Genomic DNA, 21,679 nt, shown 5'->3' on the forward strand with positions numbered 1-21,679 from the left:
TTGGATCTTCGAGGTTTTAACCGTGCAGTCAAAGCGCTCAAGTTCAAGATGTTAACCGTCAAGACGGTCGTGACGCAAATTCAACATCACGATTGGTTCGTCACGATCGATCTGAAGGACGAATATTTTCACATAGAAATATTGCCACAACACAGGAAATTCCTGAGGTTCGACTTATTTCGGGATCGTTTGGCATTCGATCACGATGTGGGCACAACTATCTCCCGGTCGTATCGAGACCATTCGGCAGACCATGAGCAAAGTCAGGCTAGGCCAAGATCGCACTGTTCGTCAGTACCAAAAGATGTTAGGTTACATGGCTTCAGCATCCACGGTGATTCCTCTGGTCTGTTGCACATGAGACCGTTTCAGTTGTGGCTGAAAGCTAGAGGATTTCATCCAAGAGCCAATCCTCAAAGGCAAATAAAAGTGACGCGCCGTGGGCTTCGTACACTATCTCTGTGGCTCAGACCCCGGTTCCTCGCCTTGGGTCCCACTCTAGGGGCGCCGTGTCGTTGCAGACTGCTAACGACGGACGCCTCCCTGATGGGCTGGGGAGCGGTCTTAGATGGCCGTCCAGCTCAAGGGGAATGGGAGGGCCATCAGCTCGATTGGCACATCAATTGCCTCGAGCTGATGGCCGTATTTCTGGCTCTGAAATATTTTCTCCATCAATTGAGGGGCTGTCATGTCCTAGTGCGGGTGGACAACACAGCAGCAGTCTCTTCACCAGGGAGGTCTGCGCTCACGCAATCTGAACAGAATAGCGAGGCAGATTTTTCTCTGGGCCCTGGACAAGTTCCTGTCACTCAGGGCAGTATACATTCCAGGGCATTTTAATGTGGGAGCAGATTTACTGTCCAGGCAGACACTACCGACGGGGGAATGGAAACTCCACCCGGAAGTAATGAAACAGATTTGGACCAAATTTTACAAAGCGGAGGTGGACCTCTTCGCCTCACTACAGACAGCGCAATGTCCCCTCTACTTCTCTCTGAGTCACCCAGCTCCACTGGGTCTGGATGCGATGGCGCACACATGGCCCAAGATGCGCCTGTATGCGTTTCCTCCAGTTTCTCTGCTCCCGGGAGTTCTAGCCACAGTTCGCCAACAAGGGTCTTGCCTCTTGCTGATAGTGCCACGTTGGCCGAACAGAGTGTGGTTCTCGGAGATAATATCTCTCCTCGACGGCTCGCCGTGGGCGATTCCGGAGAGGAGGGACCTTCTGTCTCAGGCGGAGGGCACGATATTCCATCCCAGGCCGGACCTGTGGAATCTTCACGTTTGGCCCCTGATGGGAACCAACTGAGGTACACTGGGCTTTCGCCTGCCGTTATTGAGACCATTCTGAGTGCTAGAGCTTCCTCCACTAGACAAAGTTATGCCAATAAATGGGGTGTTTTTGAAAGGTGGTGTGTTTTACACAATGTAGATCCAGTCAACTGCCAGGTTGCTTCAGTTCTGGACTTCATGCAGGAGAAATTATCAACAGGCACGTGCCCTGCTACTCTTAAGGTTTATGTGGCCGCTCTTTCGGCTTGCCACGCCTTGGTAGACGGGGCACCACTCGGGAGACATCCTCTGCTCTCTCGCTTACTTCGGGGGGCCAGGCGACTGAGGCCTCCAGTAAAAACCAAGATCCCTTCATGGGACTTAGCTACAGTTCTCGAGGGTCTGGTTGAAACCCCCTTTGAACCTATAGAATCAGCGTCTGATAAACCTCTGACTCTAAAAATGGTTTTTCTCATGGCAATAACTTCCTTGAAGAGAATTGGGGATATGCAGGCTCTGTCTATCTCTCCATCCTGCTTAGACTTTGCCCCAGATATGGTGAAAGTGATTTTGCATCCACATCCTGATTACCTGCCTAAGGCCATTTTCGGTTGTACATCCGGTCATTCTAGAGGCCACCGTTCACAACGCCGGAGCAGGAGAAATCTCATAGACTGTGTCCAGTCCGTGCTCTTCAGGCTTACATCCACCGCACTAGCCAGTGGCGTAAGTCAGAGCAACTGTTCGTCTGTTATGGTGGTAGTAACAGAGGAGCAGCTGCCACCAAGCAGACCATGTCTCATTGGGTCAGGGATGCTATTGCTCTTGCTTATGAGGCGCGCGGTCAAGCTTCACCTATAGGTCTTAGGGCTCACTCCACCAGGGGGGTCGCCTCCTCTAGTGCTTTGGCAAGGGGTGCCCCCTTACAACAGGTTTGTGATGCGGCAGGCTGGTCCTCTCCGCACACATTCATAAGATTTTATAGTTTGGATGTTCATGCCACTCCGGGCTCTCATGTCCTTCAGTCAATGTCACAAGCTAATGCCTGAGGCCTTCTTGCGTTCTTGTGGGCACACCTGCACAACCGTGGGGTCCAGACATTTCCAAGCACGGCGGCGTGGGTATTCTCGTTCCCAATGCGCTGAGCAGCGCAGCATCGATTGTAGCTTTCGAAAGGGAACGTTTCCGGTTACTTAACTGTAACCTTGTTCCCTGCGAAAGCGGAACGAGATGCTGCGCTGCTTTGCCGTGCTGAAGATGTCCCAGGACTGCTCTTCAGACAAAATATCCTGATGATGCACCTGTGGCTCATCTTTTTATAGCCTCGTGTTGCGGGGTGCGCGCCGATGACGTCATCGACCGAGGCTATATTACCTCCGGGTCAATTCTATCGACGTGTTACACACAATATTTACAGCTGGTCACGACTAAAGACGTTTCCCAATGCGCTGAGCAGCGCAGCATCTCGTTCCGCTTTCTCAGGGAACAAGGTTACAGTTAAGTAACCGGAAACGTTTTTTTTTTATTGTATTTGTTGTATGAATTGTATTAATTGTACTGTAAATGTCAGGAACGAGAACGGGATCCAATAGCCGGTGAATAAATCCAAATATTTATTTGCCAACAAAACAAAAAACAACAAAACAAAAAACAGAAAGAGCTCAGTCCAAAAGTCAGCCGGACGGCGTCCTCCGCCAGCAAACAGTCCGTTAGCACAACGTGAAGATCAATCCAGCTTCAGCCGAGGCAGCGGGGCAAAGTGACGGCGAGACTGCAACAGCCAGCCGCCGCTGAAATCCAGAGTAAGCGCCGGGCGCGAACCGGGAGGAATCGGGAGGAATTACTGTGACGAGGCGGGCATTCGGGCAGAAAACATCCAAGGCAGAGAGCCAACCAGAGTCCTAGAGATGCAGGCGAGTACACAAAGTGAAGGATGCAAAAAACAGGAGCGCCAGACCGACAGGACTAGAAAAATAAACAAAAACGATATTGGGTCAGCATACACAACCAGCAGCGAGAAAAACATTCGTTCAGAATCACGCATACGGACTGACACAGAACGACAGACACGAGGGCAAGATAAAGGGGAGATAATGAGGACAAGATAGAGTGCAGGTGAGTAGAGAGAATTAGCAAACAGGATAACAAGAGGGGCGGAGTCGACACAACGTGACAGCGGAGCACATGGCAAGCTGTCAAAACAAAGACCACGTGCTCCAGGACAACAAAACAAGGCAGCCCCACCGAGATCCTGACAGTACCCCTCCCCCCACGGGACGCCACCAGGCGACCTAAGTGGGGGGTTTACCTTGTCTCCGGAAGAGGTCCTCGATCAACGACCGATCCAGAACGTCCCGAGCCGGGACCCAACTCCTCTCCTCTGGACCGTAACCCTCCCAGTCCACCAGGTATTGAAAACCCCTGCCACGACGACGAACATCTAGTAATCTCCTAACAGAATAGACAGGAGAACCATCCACTAGACGAGGGGGAGGGGGGGCAGGGGATGAAATGTTGGCATTAAGAGCAGATCTGAAAACAGGCTTAACCCTGGATACATGAAAAACAGGGTTTACCCGACCAAGAGAAGGAGGTAACTTGAGCCGCACCGCAACCGGATTAATGACCTTGTTGATCTGGTATGGGCCAATGAACCTAGGCGCTAACTTGCGAGAGACAGCCTTGAGAGGCAGGTCCTTGGTAGACAGCCATACCTTCTGACCACAGACATAGCGGGGTGCTGGAATCCGGTGACGGTCAGCTGCTGTTTTGGTCCGTCTGGAGGCCTGGACCAAGGCCTTCCTAGCCTTTCTCCAGACACTACGACATCTTTGGACAAAGGCTAGGGCAGACGGTACCGCAGCCTCGGGTTCCTGAGAGGGAAACAAGGGAGGTTGATAGCCAACAGAACATTCAAACGGGGACATACCTGTGGAGGCTACAGGGAGAGTATTGTGGGAATACTCAACCCAAGTGAGCTGTTGACTCCAGGAGGCAGGATTGCGGGACGCCAGGCAGCGGAGAGCCCGTTCGAGATCCTGATTGGCTCGCTCACACTGACCGTTGGACTGGGGATGAAAACCTGACGACAGACTCGTAGAGGCCCCGATCTGTCTACAGAATTCCTGCCAAAAACGGGAGACAAACTGGGGACCCCTATCAGAGACAACATCAACCGGAAGACCATGGATCCGGAAGACGTGGTCAATGACCAGTTGGGACGTCTCCTTGGCAGAGGGGAGTTTGGGGAGGGGCACGAAATGAACCGCTTTAGAGAAGCGATCCACCACCGTGAGAATCACGGTGTAACCTCTCGAAGGGGGTAAGCCAGAGACAAAATCTAAGGCTATGTGTGACCAGGGACGAGAGGGGATGGGCAGGGGCTGGAGCAGACCAACGGAGGGCCGGTTAGAGACCTTGTTCTGGGCACAAACTGAGCAAGCCAATACGAACTGCCTGACGTCCTGGCCGATGGAGGGCCACCAGAATCGCTGGCGGATGGCAGCCAGCGACCTCCTGACTCCTGGATGGCAGGAAACCCTAGACTCATGACCCCACTGAAGGACCTCAGGGCGCAGCGCCTCCGGCACGAACAACCGACTCGCAGGACACTCCACTGGAACTTCCACCCCTCGTCCGGCCTCCTCCACCCTCCGCTCGACGTCCCAGGAGAGAGCCCCAACCACTACTCCTTCCGAGAGTATGGCATAGGCCGGGGCCTCCTCTCCCGGGCGCTCGAACTGGCGGGATAGAGTATCGGTCTTAACGTTTTTGGACCCGGGCCGGTACGAAAGGGTGAAGTTAAATCGGTCAAAGAAGAGTGCCCAGCGAGCCTGGCGCGGGCTCAGCCTCTTGGCCGAACGGATATACTCTAAGTTCTTATGATCCGTCCAGACCAAGAAGGGTTGCGCCGACCCCTCCAACCAGTGACGCCACTCACCCAAGGCCAACCTAACCGCCAGCAGCTCCCGGTTGCCAATGTCGTAATTACGCTCAACCGGGCTGAGACGATGGGAGAAATATGCACAGGGGTGCACCTTCCCATCACTAGGAGAACGCTGGGACAAGACTGCGCCTACCCCGACATCAGAGGCGTCCACCTCAATGATAAATTGCCGTTCGGGATCTGGAGTGGAGAGAACAGGAGCAGAGATAAACCGGGACTTTAAATTATCAAAGGCCTCCTGAGCCTGAGCACTCCAGGTGAACGGTACCTTAATGGAGGTGAGTGCCGTTAAGGGTGCAGCTACCTGGCCAAAGTTCCTGATGAATCGCCGGTAGAAGTTGGCAAACCCCAAGAACCGCTGCAGAGCCTTCCTAGTGTCGGGAACAGGCCACTTGGCGACAGCCTCGACCTTGGCCGGATCCGGCTTTATCTCCCCAGCTGATACAATAAAGCCCAGGAAAGAAACTGACTTGGCATGGAACTCGCACTTCTCCGCCTTGACAAACAGCTGGTTCTCCAGCAACCGTTGGAGGACTTGGCGCACGTGCTGAGTGTGTACCTGAAGGGAAGGGGAAAAGATGAGAATATCATCGAGGTACACAAAGACAAACCGGTTAATCATGTCTCCCAGCACGCTATTGACCATGTCCTGGAAGACAGCAGGGGCATTAGTGAGCCCGAACGGAAGGACCAGGTATTCATAGTGTCCCGTGGGGGTATTGAAGGCTGTCTTCCACTCATCGCCCTCGCGAATGCGGACAAGATGATAGGCGTTGCGGAGGTCTAACTTAGTGAAGACCTTGGCTCCCTGCAAGAGTTCAAAGGCTGACGACATTAAAGGCAAGGGGTACCTGTTCTTTACGGTAATGTCATTCAGCCCCCGGTAATCAATGCAAGGACGCAGAGAGCCGTCCTTCTTCTTGACGAAGAAGAACCCAGCGCCCGCAGGGGAAGACGAGTGGCGAATGAGTCCGGCCTTTACAGATTCCTGAATGTATTTGTCCATAGCCTCTCGTTCAGGACCCGACAGGGAAAAGAGACGACCCCGGGGCGGGGAAGTGCCAGGAAGGAGATCGATGGCACAGTCGAATGGCCGGTGGGGAGGAAGCGAGGTGGCTCGGGACCTGCTGAAAACCAGCCGCAGATCAAGGTACTCCTCCGGAACCCCGGTGAGGTCAGCCGCTTCAACCTGCAACACAGGACACACAGACACAGGAGGAGAGGCAACACCTAGACAGCAAGCATGACAAGACTGACTCCAAGACATAATCTGACTACGGGACCAATCCACCTGAGGGTTGTGCTGAACCAACCAAGGATGCCCCAGAACCAGACTAGCATTAGGGGACTCCATGAGGAACAGCACAACCGACTCGTGGTGATTGCCCGACACAACAAGACTTACACGGGGGGTGGTGTGGGTGATCGTGGCTATAGGCTGGCCAGAGAGGCCCCAGACAGTGACAGGTGAGGAAAGGGGAATGGCAGGAATGCCCCAGCTCTTAGCCGTGCTACAGTCCAGAAAGCTGGCTTCAGCGCCTGAATCAATAAGAGCCTTGCAGGAGTGGGTGGAGTTCAGATAGGTGATGGTGGCAGAGAGCTGGGTGCGAGATTGAGGGAGGATTAGAGGAGAAGCGCCCACCAGGACTCCCCGGTTAACTAGTGGGCCTTGGCTTTTAAAGGGCAAGATATAGCAAAGTGACCCGGCTTCCCGCAGTAGAGGCAAAGACCCTGAACCAGCCTTTGTTGTCTCTCTCGGGCAGACAATCGAAGACCCCCCAACTGCATGGGCTCAGGATCAGGCTGGGGTGACTGAGGTGGTGGGTGGCCCTTGAAAGGCTGGGTCTCCTCCAGCCCCCAGGACAAGCGGGGAGCCAAGCGACGCTGTCGCAGGCGCAGACGACCTTCGACCCGAATGGCCAAATTGATAAAGCCCTCTAAGTCCTGTGGTTGCTCGTGGGTGGCTATTTCATCCTGGATCTCGTAGTTAAGCCCCTCCCGAAACGTAGCTCGCAGCGCCCCCTCATTCCAATCGCAGGAAGCAGCTAGCGTTTTAAATTGGATGGCATACTCAGTAACGGAACGGCCTCCTTGACGGAGCCGTACTAGTTTGGATGCAGCCTCATCTCCTCTTACAGAACGGTCAAAAAGCCTTGTCATCTCACCACGAAAATCCTCAAAATCATTGCAGAAAAAAGCTCCTGCGTCCCATACGGAAGTCCCCCACTCGCGAGCCCTACCCGTCAGCAGAGTAATGACGTAAGCAACTTTTAACCGTTCTGTAGCATATCGCCGGGGTTGCAGCGCAAAAACCAGTGAATATTGAGATAAAAACGCCCGACATGAATTCGGATCTCCGTCATATAAGGGCGGGTTGTTGGCGTGTGGCTCGGGCTCGCGGTGAGAAAGAGTTAAAGGGGCCGATGAAGCGGAGGACGACTGAACGTTTAGTTGGAGTTCACGGAGGCGGCCGCTTAATTCCGCCACCTGGACTGTGAGGGTTTCGACCTCCTGAGCTGTGGACGAGAGTTGGCTGGCTTGGTGGCCGAGGAGAGCTCCTTGATGAGCAATGGCTGATCGAACAAACTCCTCACCCGCTGGATCCATATTGGTCAGTCCGTACTGTCAGGAACGAGAACGGGATCCAATAGCCGGTGAATAAATCCAAATATTTATTTGCCAACAAAACAAAAAACAACAAAACAAAAAACAGAAAGAGCTCAGTCCAAAAGTCAGCCGGACGGCGTCCTCCGCCAGCAAACAGTCCGTTAGCACAACGTGAAGATCAATCCAGCTTCAGCCGAGGCAGCGGGGCAAAGTGACGGCGAGACTGCAACAGCCAGCCGCCGCTGAAATCCAGAGTAAGCGCCGGGCGCGAACCGGGAGGAATCGGGAGGAATTACTGTGACGAGGCGGGCATTCGGGCAGAAAACATCCAAGGCAGAGAGCCAACCAGAGTCCTAGAGATGCAGGCGAGTACACAAAGTGAAGGATGCAAAAAACAGGAGCGCCAGACCGACAGGACTAGAAAAATAAACAAAAACGATATTGGGTCAGCATACACAACCAGCAGCGAGAAAAACATTCGTTCAGAATCACGCATACGGACTGACACAGAACGACAGACACGAGGGCAAGATAAAGGGGAGATAATGAGGACAAGATAGAGTGCAGGTGAGTAGAGAGAATTAGCAAACAGGATAACAAGAGGGGCGGAGTCGACACAACGTGACAGCGGAGCACATGGCAAGCTGTCAAAACAAAGACCACGTGCTCCAGGACAACAAAACAAGGCAGCCCCACCGAGATCCTGACAGTAAAGACTTGTTTAAACCTGAAGTGTATAATTTCTAAATGGAACTGTAAAAATAACTGTTTTCCAACAGGTTTCCCCAAATTAGTCTAGTCCCAAACCCATAACATTGGTGAGCCAATGTTGCTCAAATAAACAGCAATTCTGTGAATTCTTCAAGGAAATTAGTTTATATATGGCTTATATGTAGCATTTTGCTATCTCTGCCATAGTGAAAAGACAAAGAGCTCTTGCTGTTTCTTCAAACAGTCCGAACATTAAGATTTCATTCCTGTGGTTAAAGGCCCAGATTTAAGTACACATAAAATGAATAAACACATTTCTTCTCCAAGAACATGGCTTATGCATATTCTGAACTCATTTATTCTCCCAGACTTGCTTCTGTCTCTGCTGGAGGGCAGAATTTTTGCCTGTTCATGCAGATGATCAGATTGGCATCCCACACGATCAAGACAGATGACCGTCTGCCTCCCAATACTCAAATTGAAATGCTTGATGTATTTCTGTGTTTCAACCTGGACAAGAATTTTTGGACGATAATGAACCACCTGATCCCTGTGCACAGTATAATATTCAAGACTGGGGAAATCAAATGCAAAAAACAAGAATCATTTGTTTAAGATATATCAGCTGACCAAACCATACATTAGTATTTAATTAAATATAGTGGTTACAGTCCTTCTTTAAAGGGTTAATGAAGGTTAATAAAGGGCATATTTGATCCAAAGTACAGCAAAAACAGTAACATTTTGAAATATTTTTACTATTTTAAATAACTGTTTACTATTTGAACATTTTAAAATGTAATTTATCCCTGCAATTTCACAGCTGAATTGTTAACATCATTACTCCAGTCACATGATCCTTCAGAAATCATTCTAATATTCTGATTTGTTGCTCAAAAAACATTATTACTATGTTGAAAACAGCTGAGTAGATTTTTTCAGGTTTCTTTGATTCAGAAGAACAGCATTTATCTGAAATAAAAATCTTTTGTAATATTATATTTGTCTTTATCATCACTTTGTTACGTTTGTAATCCTGAGAGGCAAAACAAGGCAAGGCAGGCAGGTATATCAAATAATAAGCTTTACTCTCAACGACAAAGGAAGGTGTAACCTATACAATAGCGGACAAATGAACAGGGGAGAACACAGGCTATAAAGGCAGGTCACAATCAAGGGAGAACAGAAACAGGTGTGGAGTTAATTAACTAATAATCATGGGGATAAACTAGGACGGTAGACAGAGACATAACTAAACCAAAACAGATCAGAATCGTGACACACTTTTGATCAATTTAAAGCATCCTTGATAAATAAAAGTATTAATTTCTTAAAAAAAAAAAAAAAATACAGACTCCCAAGATTTTGAATGGTATAGTGCATGTTACAAAAGCTATATATTTTAGATAAATGTTGATCTTTGATAAATGTTGAACCCTGGAAAAAATGTACTCAACTGTTTTAAATATTGAAAATAATAATAAGTGTTTCTTGAACAGTAAATCAACACATTAGAATGTTTTCTGAAGGATCATATGACGCTGAAGACTGAAGAGTATTGATGCTGAAAATTTAGCTTTGATCACAGGAATAAATTACGTTTGAAAATATATTCAAATCGAAAGCAGAAAGCATTTAAATAGTAAACATTTTTCACAATATTATTGCTTTTGCTGTATTTTGGATCAAATAAATGCAAGCTTGGAGAGCAGAAGAGAATTCTTTAAAAAACATTAGAAATCTTACTGTTCAAAAATGTTTGACTGGTTGATTTGTAAATCCGGAAAGTTTATTAAATTCTTAGTTTAAAAGAAACGTCTCATAGCCTGTATCATTTGATCAGCATTGAAACCTGTGGCGGCCTCAACTCCTTCCCCTCTCTTGAGATTGCATCCCTGCTGTGCTCTCCATATGAGAAACTTCCTTTATCTCTTTTAATTCTGAAGTGTTAGAGCTAATGAGACTCTTTGAGTGGATCATGCACTCAATGCTCAATTATTACTTCAGTGGACTGTGGAATTACCCATCTGCCAGCAGGCCAGCAGCATATGGAATGAGTTGCAGTTTAAGCTGAAATGTTTTAGAGGGATTGGTTACCACTGAGGGTATAATGAGGGCAAACCCAAATACTGAATTTGCTATTTGATTTGTGTTTGTGATATACAAAATTTATTCATTTATAATTTTTATACAAATGTATTCATTTATTCTCAAACAACAAAAACTCTTTAAAATAGTCCACTATGAAATTTGTGTATGACTTCTGTTTAATTAGTCAGCTTTTTTGCGCATGTTTACTATATAATTTTACAGCACTTCCAGAAATGGGCTGAAATTGTATATTTAGACTCAAATTGTACTTTCATGTGACTGTGGAAAACAACCAGAATATCTCCCAGCTAGTATAACAACTCCTCCTCACTTCTGCTTTGTCATCAGACTAAACAATCCAAGGTAACAATATGATTACGATGAGTCACAGCGTCTGGAAATCTAGCTGTTCTTATGTTGTGTTTCTGGCATATGTGCTCTGGAGCACACTGCACGATTGTTTTTATCTCTGCAATGCTCCTGGGAAATGCAAAAGTCAGTGTGGCATTAAATCTAATTAACAGTGTTTCTCCAGGTTTACCAGATGACTTAACTGTAAAACTCCTGTTTTAACCTGTTTTGATTCTGAAGGAACTCATGTCTAATGTATGTGATCAAATAGGGTGATATCAGGCAAATTGGGCCACTTTTTTGTTAATCGCTTGGAACACTAACAAAAAACCCATGTATGACATTTAACTGTGTTCTTATGATTGATAAGGACTGTTTTTAATATTTTTGTGTTGAATTGATGTAATAAAATAAAATTGTTCAGGCCCTACAGGTTTTGAAACATTAGCTCCCCCACATTTTTTGAGATGGCAGTGTTCAGGTAAAATGGGCCGGCCGATCAGCAAAAATGGGCCAGTCAAATTGCAAAGTGATAAAACACATTTAATTATGTTTAATTTTATAATGTAACAGATCACTGCATCTAAATTACATTTAAATTACATTAGAACATCCATTTGAATTGCATTAAAACATTAATTTCAAACAATTTAATCAATAAAACATACATTTCATGAACAAAATGTAACAGTAGCAATTAGTGTTATGGCAACAGTTTAAAAGTTAGCCAATGACTGCAACGAATTTCAAACAGATGAGGTATAAGACACTCAAACCTTTCTTTGTCTTCTCTGTGGTTCTTCTTACCTTGCTTTTCCCCCCTTGGTTGCTTTCCCTTCTGTTGCTTTTTTGTCTTTGTGTTTATGTAGTCAAGGTGTTCCTGACTCGTGAGAAGGTAAGAAGGAGGCTTGGCCCATTTTACCTGATGGCCCAATTTGCCTGATATCACCCCAAGATGATATTCTGTAAAATCCTTTCAAATATCACAATGCTTCATGACTATGTGAGACTACAACCTTAACCCAAACGCCCTGAGTAACATTTCAGCATGAAGTCGAATGGAAAACTAAAACTATATTTACTAAAAACAGTTTTTTTCCCCTCATAGCTGTTTTGCTATGTGATATGCTATGCATAGTGAGATATCAGGTGTCCTAATTAGATTTACAAAGTCTGCTTTCAATGGGGTATTACATTTCAACTTAGGAATACTTCTATAAGTTTTAAATTACAAGCCAATAAAACATTAATGAGTCTCCAGTTTGTATCAGTTGCGCGCCTTTTAGTAACCATGACAACCCAGAAGGCAGCTCTCGACTTTCTCCTCATCCCTCAACCGACGCTTTTTCATCTTTATCAACAATAAAGTGGGATTTCTTCTTAGAATATAATTTAAACGTTTACATCGTTGAGGCTTGGTTCATATTTGTAGGCTACATTCCACTAGGAACGCGAGTTATTCTTTTTAGTGTGTATATTTATAAAGAGAAAAATGTGCCTCTTGCTCTCAGTCAAATGTAAGTTAACGACTAAAAAAGTTTTTTTTAAATGGAAGCAACGCGATTTAAACGTATTTATATGTATTTTATATTCCACACAACCGTTAAAAATAGTCATCATGTTTCATGTATAACACATTACTCGACTTTTACAGTAACGTTAAACAAACGGTGTTGGCTGTGTGTTAAAAGTCATATTATTTTTTGTCATTAGATGGATGGATATGGTTGTGTCTCAAAACCCTAGTGAGCTCCCTAACGTTACCTAGGCAGCATTTTTGACCGTTGTGTAATATGTAAAGTCGCTTCTTCGATTTTCTGTAACGGCCAAGACGTTGCACGCGCCTGCTGTATGCTGTATAGATAGTCAGCTCTCTGTGATTTGAGACACGGCCTGTGTCTGTCACAGCTACCGTGTCACCACTGAGGTCGCTGTTATTCCTGTGGACTTCAGTCTGAAGCCGGACACACTTAAGGACAGCGGCTTTGAAAAAGGGAATATTTAACATCGAGGGAATCTGTCACCGCTAACCGGGACAGCCTGTCGCTTCTCTGGCCACAAAGACTGCTGCTCTCACCGGACTTACAGATAAAGTGAGTCACTTTACCTACTTTATTTGTTGCGTGGCTTGTGGGTTGTTTGTTAAGTTGTGTTTAATTGCTTTTACAGTGGCGAGCTAGCATGCTGCTAATGAATGGGTCTATATTATTAACAGTCACCTGGTGAATTTCGCATATCCTTTGTTTTAGTAACAATCAAAATTCTGTTTAAATAAGTTACAAGATTTAAATTGTGACACTTGTATGGTATTTGCAAATATTGCACTTCATGTAACGTTAACTTCTCGTCTATCCGAGATAACGTTAGTTATATTTACTCATAGTTTTGCATTTGGTTGGCTTTAGTTATATTATTTAGTTTTTTAGTGAGACATTTGTTTTGTTTTGTGACCAGTTAACGTTAAGTGTGTGACCAAAGTTTTCCAGAAAACGAGTAAAGGCTGTAACGTTATGTCATGGAAACTCGATTGGTTTTATGTATTGTTAAGGAGTTCACTTTTTTTGATCTGAAGGGCCGAGTTACCGTTATTTATTTGTGTTTGTTTCATATGAATGATGGATGCTTTGAACACTGTATTAGGTGACTGTAAACTCCAGTGTCTGCGCATGCGCGACTGCTCTGGTTCCACCTTTATAATCCCCCCTGGGTCATTCCACGAAATGTGTGTGAACACTGACTTCAACAATGAAAAGCTTTTACTGTGTGCTATTATAGACTGTTTTTAAACACTAAAACAGAAATGTTTTATAATATACAATTTATTAATACATATCGAAATATCTAAATTATGATTATATAAATATATATTTGACTCATATTTGAACCCATTTAAGTTTACATATATAGTAAACTCAGAAGGTTGCACATTTGAACTTCCATGTTTATTAGTTATTATTAATAAAAATTTATTATTAAATATTAAACGCATTTAGTCAGAGTGCAAGTATTTGTGCCTGTATAATTCTGTATTTTTAGCAGAATTAATAATATTTTTATTCTGGTGTCACCATTGCCCTGTGCAAGTGTTTTTTGTTAACTGTGTACCATAATAATTATATATATATATACAAAACGAAATGATAATAATTATATATATATATATATATATATATATATATATATATATATATATATATATATATATATATATATATAATCACTGTTTCTTGAGATAAGGGACAAAAGTAAAAATTACAAAAAAAAGTGACAAACAAAAAATCGATACTACATTAATTTGAACTGGATATCTTCATAAACACGGGTCTCATCTATCATACCATGAAAAGGAACAGGTTTTTTATTTAACCACTTTTTAAAAAAATTACATTTACTCACTCCGTCTGACACATGAAAATATGTTTATTTTGTGTGTTTGATCAATTCAACAACACTGTAAAGTCTTTAAGTGTGTAGAAATGGTGTGCCTTAGCAAGGTTAAGTGATAAATTGCATTGTATACACTTTTAATATTATTTAATATTGTTTTGGAATTAGCCATTTTAAATTACCTTCATTTAGTTTACTAATTTTTTCATTTTTAATATATACAATCAATGGTTTTGTGCACACAAGACACTGATAAATGTAGATAAGTTGGTGTTTTAATGTATGAACACATACATTAAATAAACATACATTTTCTTTATAAAAATGAAAAACCTCCATCTTACGGTGTTGACATAACTAATGGTGTTGATACACAATTGACGGTGTTGACGAACTAATCGAGAATTAAACTGAATAAAGATATTTACCTAGTTTTAACATGGATAAGGGAGAGAGTATCAAGGGAAAGGGTATCAAACTTCAAACAAAGATTACCTGGTGACAGGATCTTTAAGGCACACATGAAAATGTCAAAATGTTCCTGGTATCAAAAGAAAAAAAGCAAATGTATCTGGAGCTCCTCTATTGCTCATCTATATTTGAACTAAACTGTAAATCTAACAACTGATTTGAAAGAGGACACAATAGGCTGAGAACTAACTAAGAAAAGTATGTAATAGTGTTAATAGTGTACAAATGTTGAAGTGTAACAGGATCCAGAATTCTCCCCATGCATTTCCTGACTACTTCCAAAGGCTCACTGAAAAAATGAAAGGTGAACAATCAGACTCATAATGTCAGTGTTTCTGTAAATCTAAATTGGTTGAAATGTCTGTTGTAATTCCATCTATACTTCAACACAGGGGTTCAGACAGGTAAGTTATATGATTTACTTCAATTTCTCTCAACAAATAGTTTGTCTAACCTGCGGGACTTGGGCATTGGACAAGAGGTGTTGAACATGCCTACGCTCTATAAAGTCCATAACATCAGGGGCTATGGCATAGAGCTCCCTGGTCCGGCTTGCTTGGAGGGGACAAGCTGTCCCTGTCAGTTTCAAAAGGACATCATTCAATGGACAGAAACAGACATCCCTCCTCCCATGTTTTGGGTGAAAATTGGCAGTAGGGCCATGAGGATGCATAAACTCAACTTTCATGTCTTGGGTTCTATATCTAAATCAATGGACTTTCCTAACCACCAGTGATCATCATGCACCACTGCCAGCCAATCCCCTGTCTCAATACTGTTGATAGTTATATCAACAATAGCACCCTCAGGACCTTTCAACGGCTCCTCTTCCATTTCATCGACCGAATCCCCTGCTTCTCCCAACTCGTCTTCCATCTCCTCCATCAACATGGCCAATGGACGGCTCTTCCTGGCCCTCATTAGTCTGCTGTTCCTCTAAGCAGTATCTTATACAAAGAGTAGCTGGGGAAAAACATTGGTAATCCAATGGCTCACTGCAAAAGCATGATAGCTGTCTGTGGCCGATGCAATTTTGATGTGGGATTACCTGTTGTATTTGTCTTGTTGATGGAACCTGTTTGAGGTGTTGTGTAACAAGTGTGTCATATGTCTCCAAGTTCTCTTCCAAAATATGATACAGTTGAACACCATTCAAACTGTTCGAGATCTTCTCAAAGAAATCTTTACCATCCACAACATCATTTCCCCGCAGAAGCAAGGAGTCTGCAGTTATTTTTACTGTTCCTCCAATGCCGTCAGGGGCACCTTTTCCATGGGATGTTGGGAAGTAATTCCATGTGGTCCTGCTGAAGCCCAGAGTGGGTGGTACTTCAGAAATGAGGTAGAAGTTCTTCTTATTCTTATACTGCTTACTGGGGCCATCTGACCAGACGTGCACAGTAGTAACTGATGGATATTTAGTCCATATATCTCTGAAGACAGGATCCATGTGAGTCCAGATTGCTGCTGCATCTTGTCTCTTAGACTCTGACACTGAGCAAAATGCCCCCTTTTCACACTTGGTGTAATACATTCCAGTATGAAGAGTTAACTGAGGTAAGTTCTGGCCAAAATGGCAAGCCTGAATTTCAGAAGCATATTTACACTTCCATGACTCTGAAAAATCAACATGTACAATTACTGTGTTCTCACTGCATGTTTTAATCAATTCTCTGTATGCTTTTGCCTGATTGTGAACCAGGCACACATGTGTTGTTGTCTCACTTCTAAGTTTCTCCTCATACAGATGAAGCAACTCTGAAAGACTCCCACTATGAAAGTTGAGTTTCATGTTGAAGTGGATCCCACTGGCTGTTTGGTCTTGATCTCGCTCCCACTGCCTCCATTGAACACTGATTCCACTTATCTCTGGAGCCAAAACTGTATGCTTGGTTTTGCACCGTAAACAGGTGCGAAGAACGCAGGCCTCAGTTGCTGGAGTGCAACAAACTAATTGAAAACTATCCTCCAGTTTGGTTGACTTTAGAGCACCCAATGACATTAGAACCTGAAGCATTAAGTCTGCATTTTCATGATGACGACACAGACATGTACTTCTGTCGGATGCCTTAGGTGCTGTAACATAGAAGGGCCTCAGAGTACAGAAGGATGAGTAACTCAGTAACTGAGTAACTGAGTAGCTTCATACTCGGGTTCTTCTTGAGAAAGTCACTATGGAGTTCAGCATTGAGTCTGTTAAAATCATCCTTTGATGTTTCATCTTTTTCCTGGTGATGGTGTCTGTTTTATCTGTTGTCATGCGAGATGAGTTTACAATGAACTCCTTAACAGTCTGGCTTATACGTTGGAGATATGTTGCCTTCTTATGTGTCGTCTGTTTTTTGTCATTCATTAACTTGTAGCTAACACCAAACTGGCAAAGCCTATGAAGAAGCCGATACTTCTTTAGAACCTTGCCTGATAATGCCAGTTGTCTGTGACCTGATTTTTCAACGGCTCGTCTCTGTGCCACAGGATTTGTATTATTCCTTCTCAGCTCTTGGCAGAGAACATTGTGGAAAAGAAGAGATCTCCTAATGTTGAGGTTCCGAAGTTGGCTTCCCGTTATCATCCTCTCTGTTTCTGTTCGTAGAGAATCTACAATTGTTTTATCTTTTAGTTTGACATTTGACTTTTCTATTTGAGCCTTTTTCTTCCACCATTCCTGCTTTCTTAGTTTGTGTCGCTCTTTTGTTAATTTCTTAACCTTTTCTTTCAATGCTTTTATCTCCCTTGCGTGTCTTTTCCTGGTTTTTCTCCTCTCCCTCTCAGCTGCAAGAGCACGCCTGCTTGAAGTAGGCTCCTTATCAGTCTGGTCCAGAGGACTTTCTGGTGGGGTGTCTATTTCATTTAGCCGTCTATTCTGCATAGCTCTGGACCTTTTCTTTGCTTTCCTCCAATACTTTCTGCGGTGCCTCTTTGCTCTTGGTCCTAATTCTCCTATTTGTTTTACTGTTTTGTTTTGGACCCTGTCCTTCCATCTCTGTCTCTCCTTTTCTAACTGGTCTCATCTGCTTTCTGGGTCACTGTTAACTCTTTCTCTCATTTTTATCTGGTACTCTCTGTTTCTTTTTCTTTGCTCCTCCACTGACAGTTTTGGTCTAGCCATGTCTGCCTACAGTACAGATAAAATATATTAAGATATTTTAAGTCAATCAACATGTATACTTAGATCATATTATCATGTTATGTAGTTGTTATACATTACTTAATGAGTATTTTGGAGCACTTTTCCAGTCCGTCAGCTTACATGTCAACACCGTCAGACAAAATATCTGACGGAGTTGACGTCTGACGGAGTTGACAAAACAACATGTTTTTTCAACTTAATCATGTCTAATAGATGGTAGCCATTTTGATTTTCCTCAGTTGCCAGCTGCCACTAAACTAAACCAAAATACCAACTTTTATTTCAAAATTCTTGATTAAAGTCATCCCTACTTTGAAGACAGTGTTGACACATAAAAGCTGTGACCACAGGGATTTCAACTTGTTTGCTGAATATTTAAAAAAATGGAAAACTTACGAGACCATGTGTTGGACTGCTGCATCCATCAACAGAAAGAAGTCAAAGGGGGCCAAAATATGCCTGATTTATTTCAAATTTGAAAAATATCTGACGGAGTTGACATGAATTGATGACAGATTTTGAAAGGCTGTTGTTAATGTATAAAATAATGCAATGTTCACTTTAAGTATTTTGTGATATTTTATTAAGCCATCCAATTAACCTCATATTCATATTTGTGCCTTTTGGGCATTTTAAAACCCTTTTTTTTTGCAGTTTTATACTGTGACCTCTACAGAGGACGAGTTCATTTGCATGGGCTTTCATAGTACAGTGCCGGTATTTTATAAAATTACTATGAAACAATATAAATATACACAAAACTAAGGGTCTAAACATACACAAGTCTTTCATATGCAACTTTTAAAGCCTTTTTAAATGAAACAATTTATTGTTTTTTAAGGTAAATTGTAACATTTTGATGGGGGACATGTTTTGTCACTTATTTCAAGAATCAGTGATATACTGTATATATATATATATATATATATATATACACACACAAAAATAAAAAAATGTTTTACCATATTAACTTACTGTATTATTTTGGCTTTGTTTTAGCATCATATTGTGTATCAAACACGAATCATGATATACTGTTACACCCCTAATATATAATGTAAAGAAAAAAAGGGGACAATGTACTACATTAATATAATTTTTTACTGGTGTTTTACTTGTATTTTGAATTTTGCACTTTTAGGGCTAGCAGAAATGTCCATAAAATTGCTAGATAATATCCTGGCAGAAAATTACCAGTACATTACCAGTACATATTGGTTTTATTTTTCTTGTATTTATTTTTCTACTTAATTATTATTATTTTTTACATTTTGTACATTCTAGCAATAAAGGCTAGATTTTTAAAAATTTAATTTCATTTATTTAAACATTTAAAATGGAAAAGGAATCTGTTTCATGGAATGACCCTGATAGGAAAAAACACTCACTCACTCACAGCTGGCCTGTATTTCTATAAATGATATCCATGCCTTTGTACAAAGAAGAAATGTCCTCCCACCCCTGCTTAGGACACACAATTACACAAAATGTATTTTAACTGATCATCAAAGTAATGGCTTTCATAAATTAAACATTAGCAGGATTTTGATGTTATAGTAGCATAATAGTTTTAATTACAAACTGGAAACCTGCATACCAACTAGTAACATTTGGCTTGATTCATTTTTTGCATAAAAAAACTTTTCTTGCATAAAACACTCATTTGAATATTTATAGAAGCAAAAGCACAGGAAAATGTTGGCTTTGGAAGTCCCATCGACACTGGCCTCTTTGCATCCTGTTGCGTCCTGTTTTCCATATCCTCTGGCTATAAAGAGAGCAGGCGCAGAGGAAGAAAGGGGAGGGATACAGTATGTTTGCTACAGGAAACTCTCACAGCCCTTTGACCCCAAACCGTTGCCTATGACAACGTCTGTACTGCTGCCATCAGCATGCACATAAATATGTGCAATTACTCATTTCTCTATGACCGTCTCTCTGTAAACATGTAGCTTCAGATAGATGGATGTTTATTTGATGAAGGAGCAATGAGACAAAAAAATGTGGGAAAAGAAATGTCTGTTGTTGACTATCACAGTAATGTGGACGTAGAGTGTTTTGTTCTCACAGTTTTGTTGTTATTTTGGATCTGTTGATTCTTGTGGAAAAGATTGTATCTCAGCCAGGCTTGCATTGCCAAGTTTTCTTTGAAAGGACTTGTGTGTTCATTAGTGAATATGTAGCCATTTTATTTTATATTTAATTTTTATTTTATAGTGAAATGCATGCTGTTTGCTTTTTTTTTTTTTTTTTTTTGAACCAATATTTATGTGTTGCTAATATGCAATTTTGGTTTAAAGGTCCTATGTTCACTTTCTCTTTCATCTCCATATCACTTGACTCAATGTCTCTCAGGTATTTTCAACGAAGCCTTCTTCTCTTTCCAGTTTACATCATTATCTGGTAGCCACAATAATTAACCATGGGAACAATAATACTGTATATAGCTGCTGGCTCTTATTATATCTTGTTTAAAAATCCAAGTGAAGGGCATTGTGCCACATGAACTTTGGACTCATTTAGTCTTTGAGTACTTTCAAATTTCTCTTTTCCACTGCAGTGGATGGCTCATATTAGGGTCACATCTGATAAATAGCGTGTTACTGTGTTAAAGTTTGGATGTTATAGCATGTATCAATGAGAAATCAGCCTGATCAGATGGTAGCTTTAAAAAAAAACAAAAAAAAAACAGCAACAAAAACAATATTAGTTATTCACTCAAATGGCTCTCAAGTTGGAAAGGAATTCACAAATGTTGTTTCACAACACCTCAATGAAAATAGTTATGAAAGTGTTTGTAAAGGTGGCTTTTAAATAAGTATGTTTTATAAATGATTTTATTTCATTATTATTAGTATTTCTGTTCTTTAATTGTGATTTCTTGACTTGAATATGATCTTTTGATTTCTAAAAATGAATAGATCTTAAACAAACATGAAGAAAAAAATATCTACATAGTTATGCTTATGTATATATATATAATACTCTTTGTGTGTCCAGTCTACATAAAAAGTCTTTTAAAAAAAAAAAAACTTATCCATTAGTCATGGAAAGGTCAAGGAAATTAATTGGCAAAAGGTTTAGTGCCAGTTATAGCTGCTCCACAAATATGTTTACATTATGAGTACATGTTAAAAAGACATTACAAAGATGAACATAATCAAGAGATTATGTTTTAGTACATCACATCAGACATTTAATTTTCCCAAGACTGATCCAGCACAGAATCGATCATTATGTGAGAAGTAACGTGCCAGATGCCAATGCCAAGTCTTTGTTCCTTTCAAAAGACTCATGTGAGACTCGACTGATTGGCACACATACGCTTCTGAGCATATAATGAGGTTAGTTAGCATGCTTGACAATTGATAATTGCGCTGTGGGGAACTCTTGGGACCAGGCCATCATCAGAGTGCCAGAGAATGGGAAATGTTGCCCTGGACCAAACCTGGAGTGGTTATCACGTCCTACCTCACTCACACAGCAGACGTCTTTGATGTAAAGTCAGTGCTGTATGCTTGTCGTCAAGTCACGCCCTTGTGATTAGCCGTTATTACTTTTGTAGACTCTGACAGCAGTTCAGTTACAGGTCCTGCAGTCTGCGGCCCTCAGTGGATATCGTGGATCTTAACGGATGTGATCCAGTGCTTCAGGTAAATCACCTGATCTTAATAGGGAATTACACTGAACACTGTAAGAAGTCTATGGTTTAT

General features: G+C 42.5%; 1 protein-coding gene across 1 annotated transcript in view; it reads left to right on the forward strand.

Annotated features, from left to right (window-relative positions):
* Nucleotides 1-12,914: 12,914 nt before the first annotated feature.
* LOC306850612 (unconventional myosin-VI) overlaps nt 12,915-21,679 on the forward strand; it is a 56,141-nt gene continuing 47,376 nt past the window's right edge. The window contains exon 1 of the mRNA XM_079386327.1: nt 12,915-13,071. The gene's annotated coding sequence lies outside the window, so the exon portion shown is untranslated. The remainder of the gene's footprint in view (nt 13,072-21,679) is intronic.

This window comes from Barbus barbus, assembly GCF_936440315.1.
Source record: "Barbus barbus genome assembly, chromosome: 30".
Taxonomy (NCBI): Eukaryota; Metazoa; Chordata; class Actinopteri; order Cypriniformes; family Cyprinidae; genus Barbus; species Barbus barbus.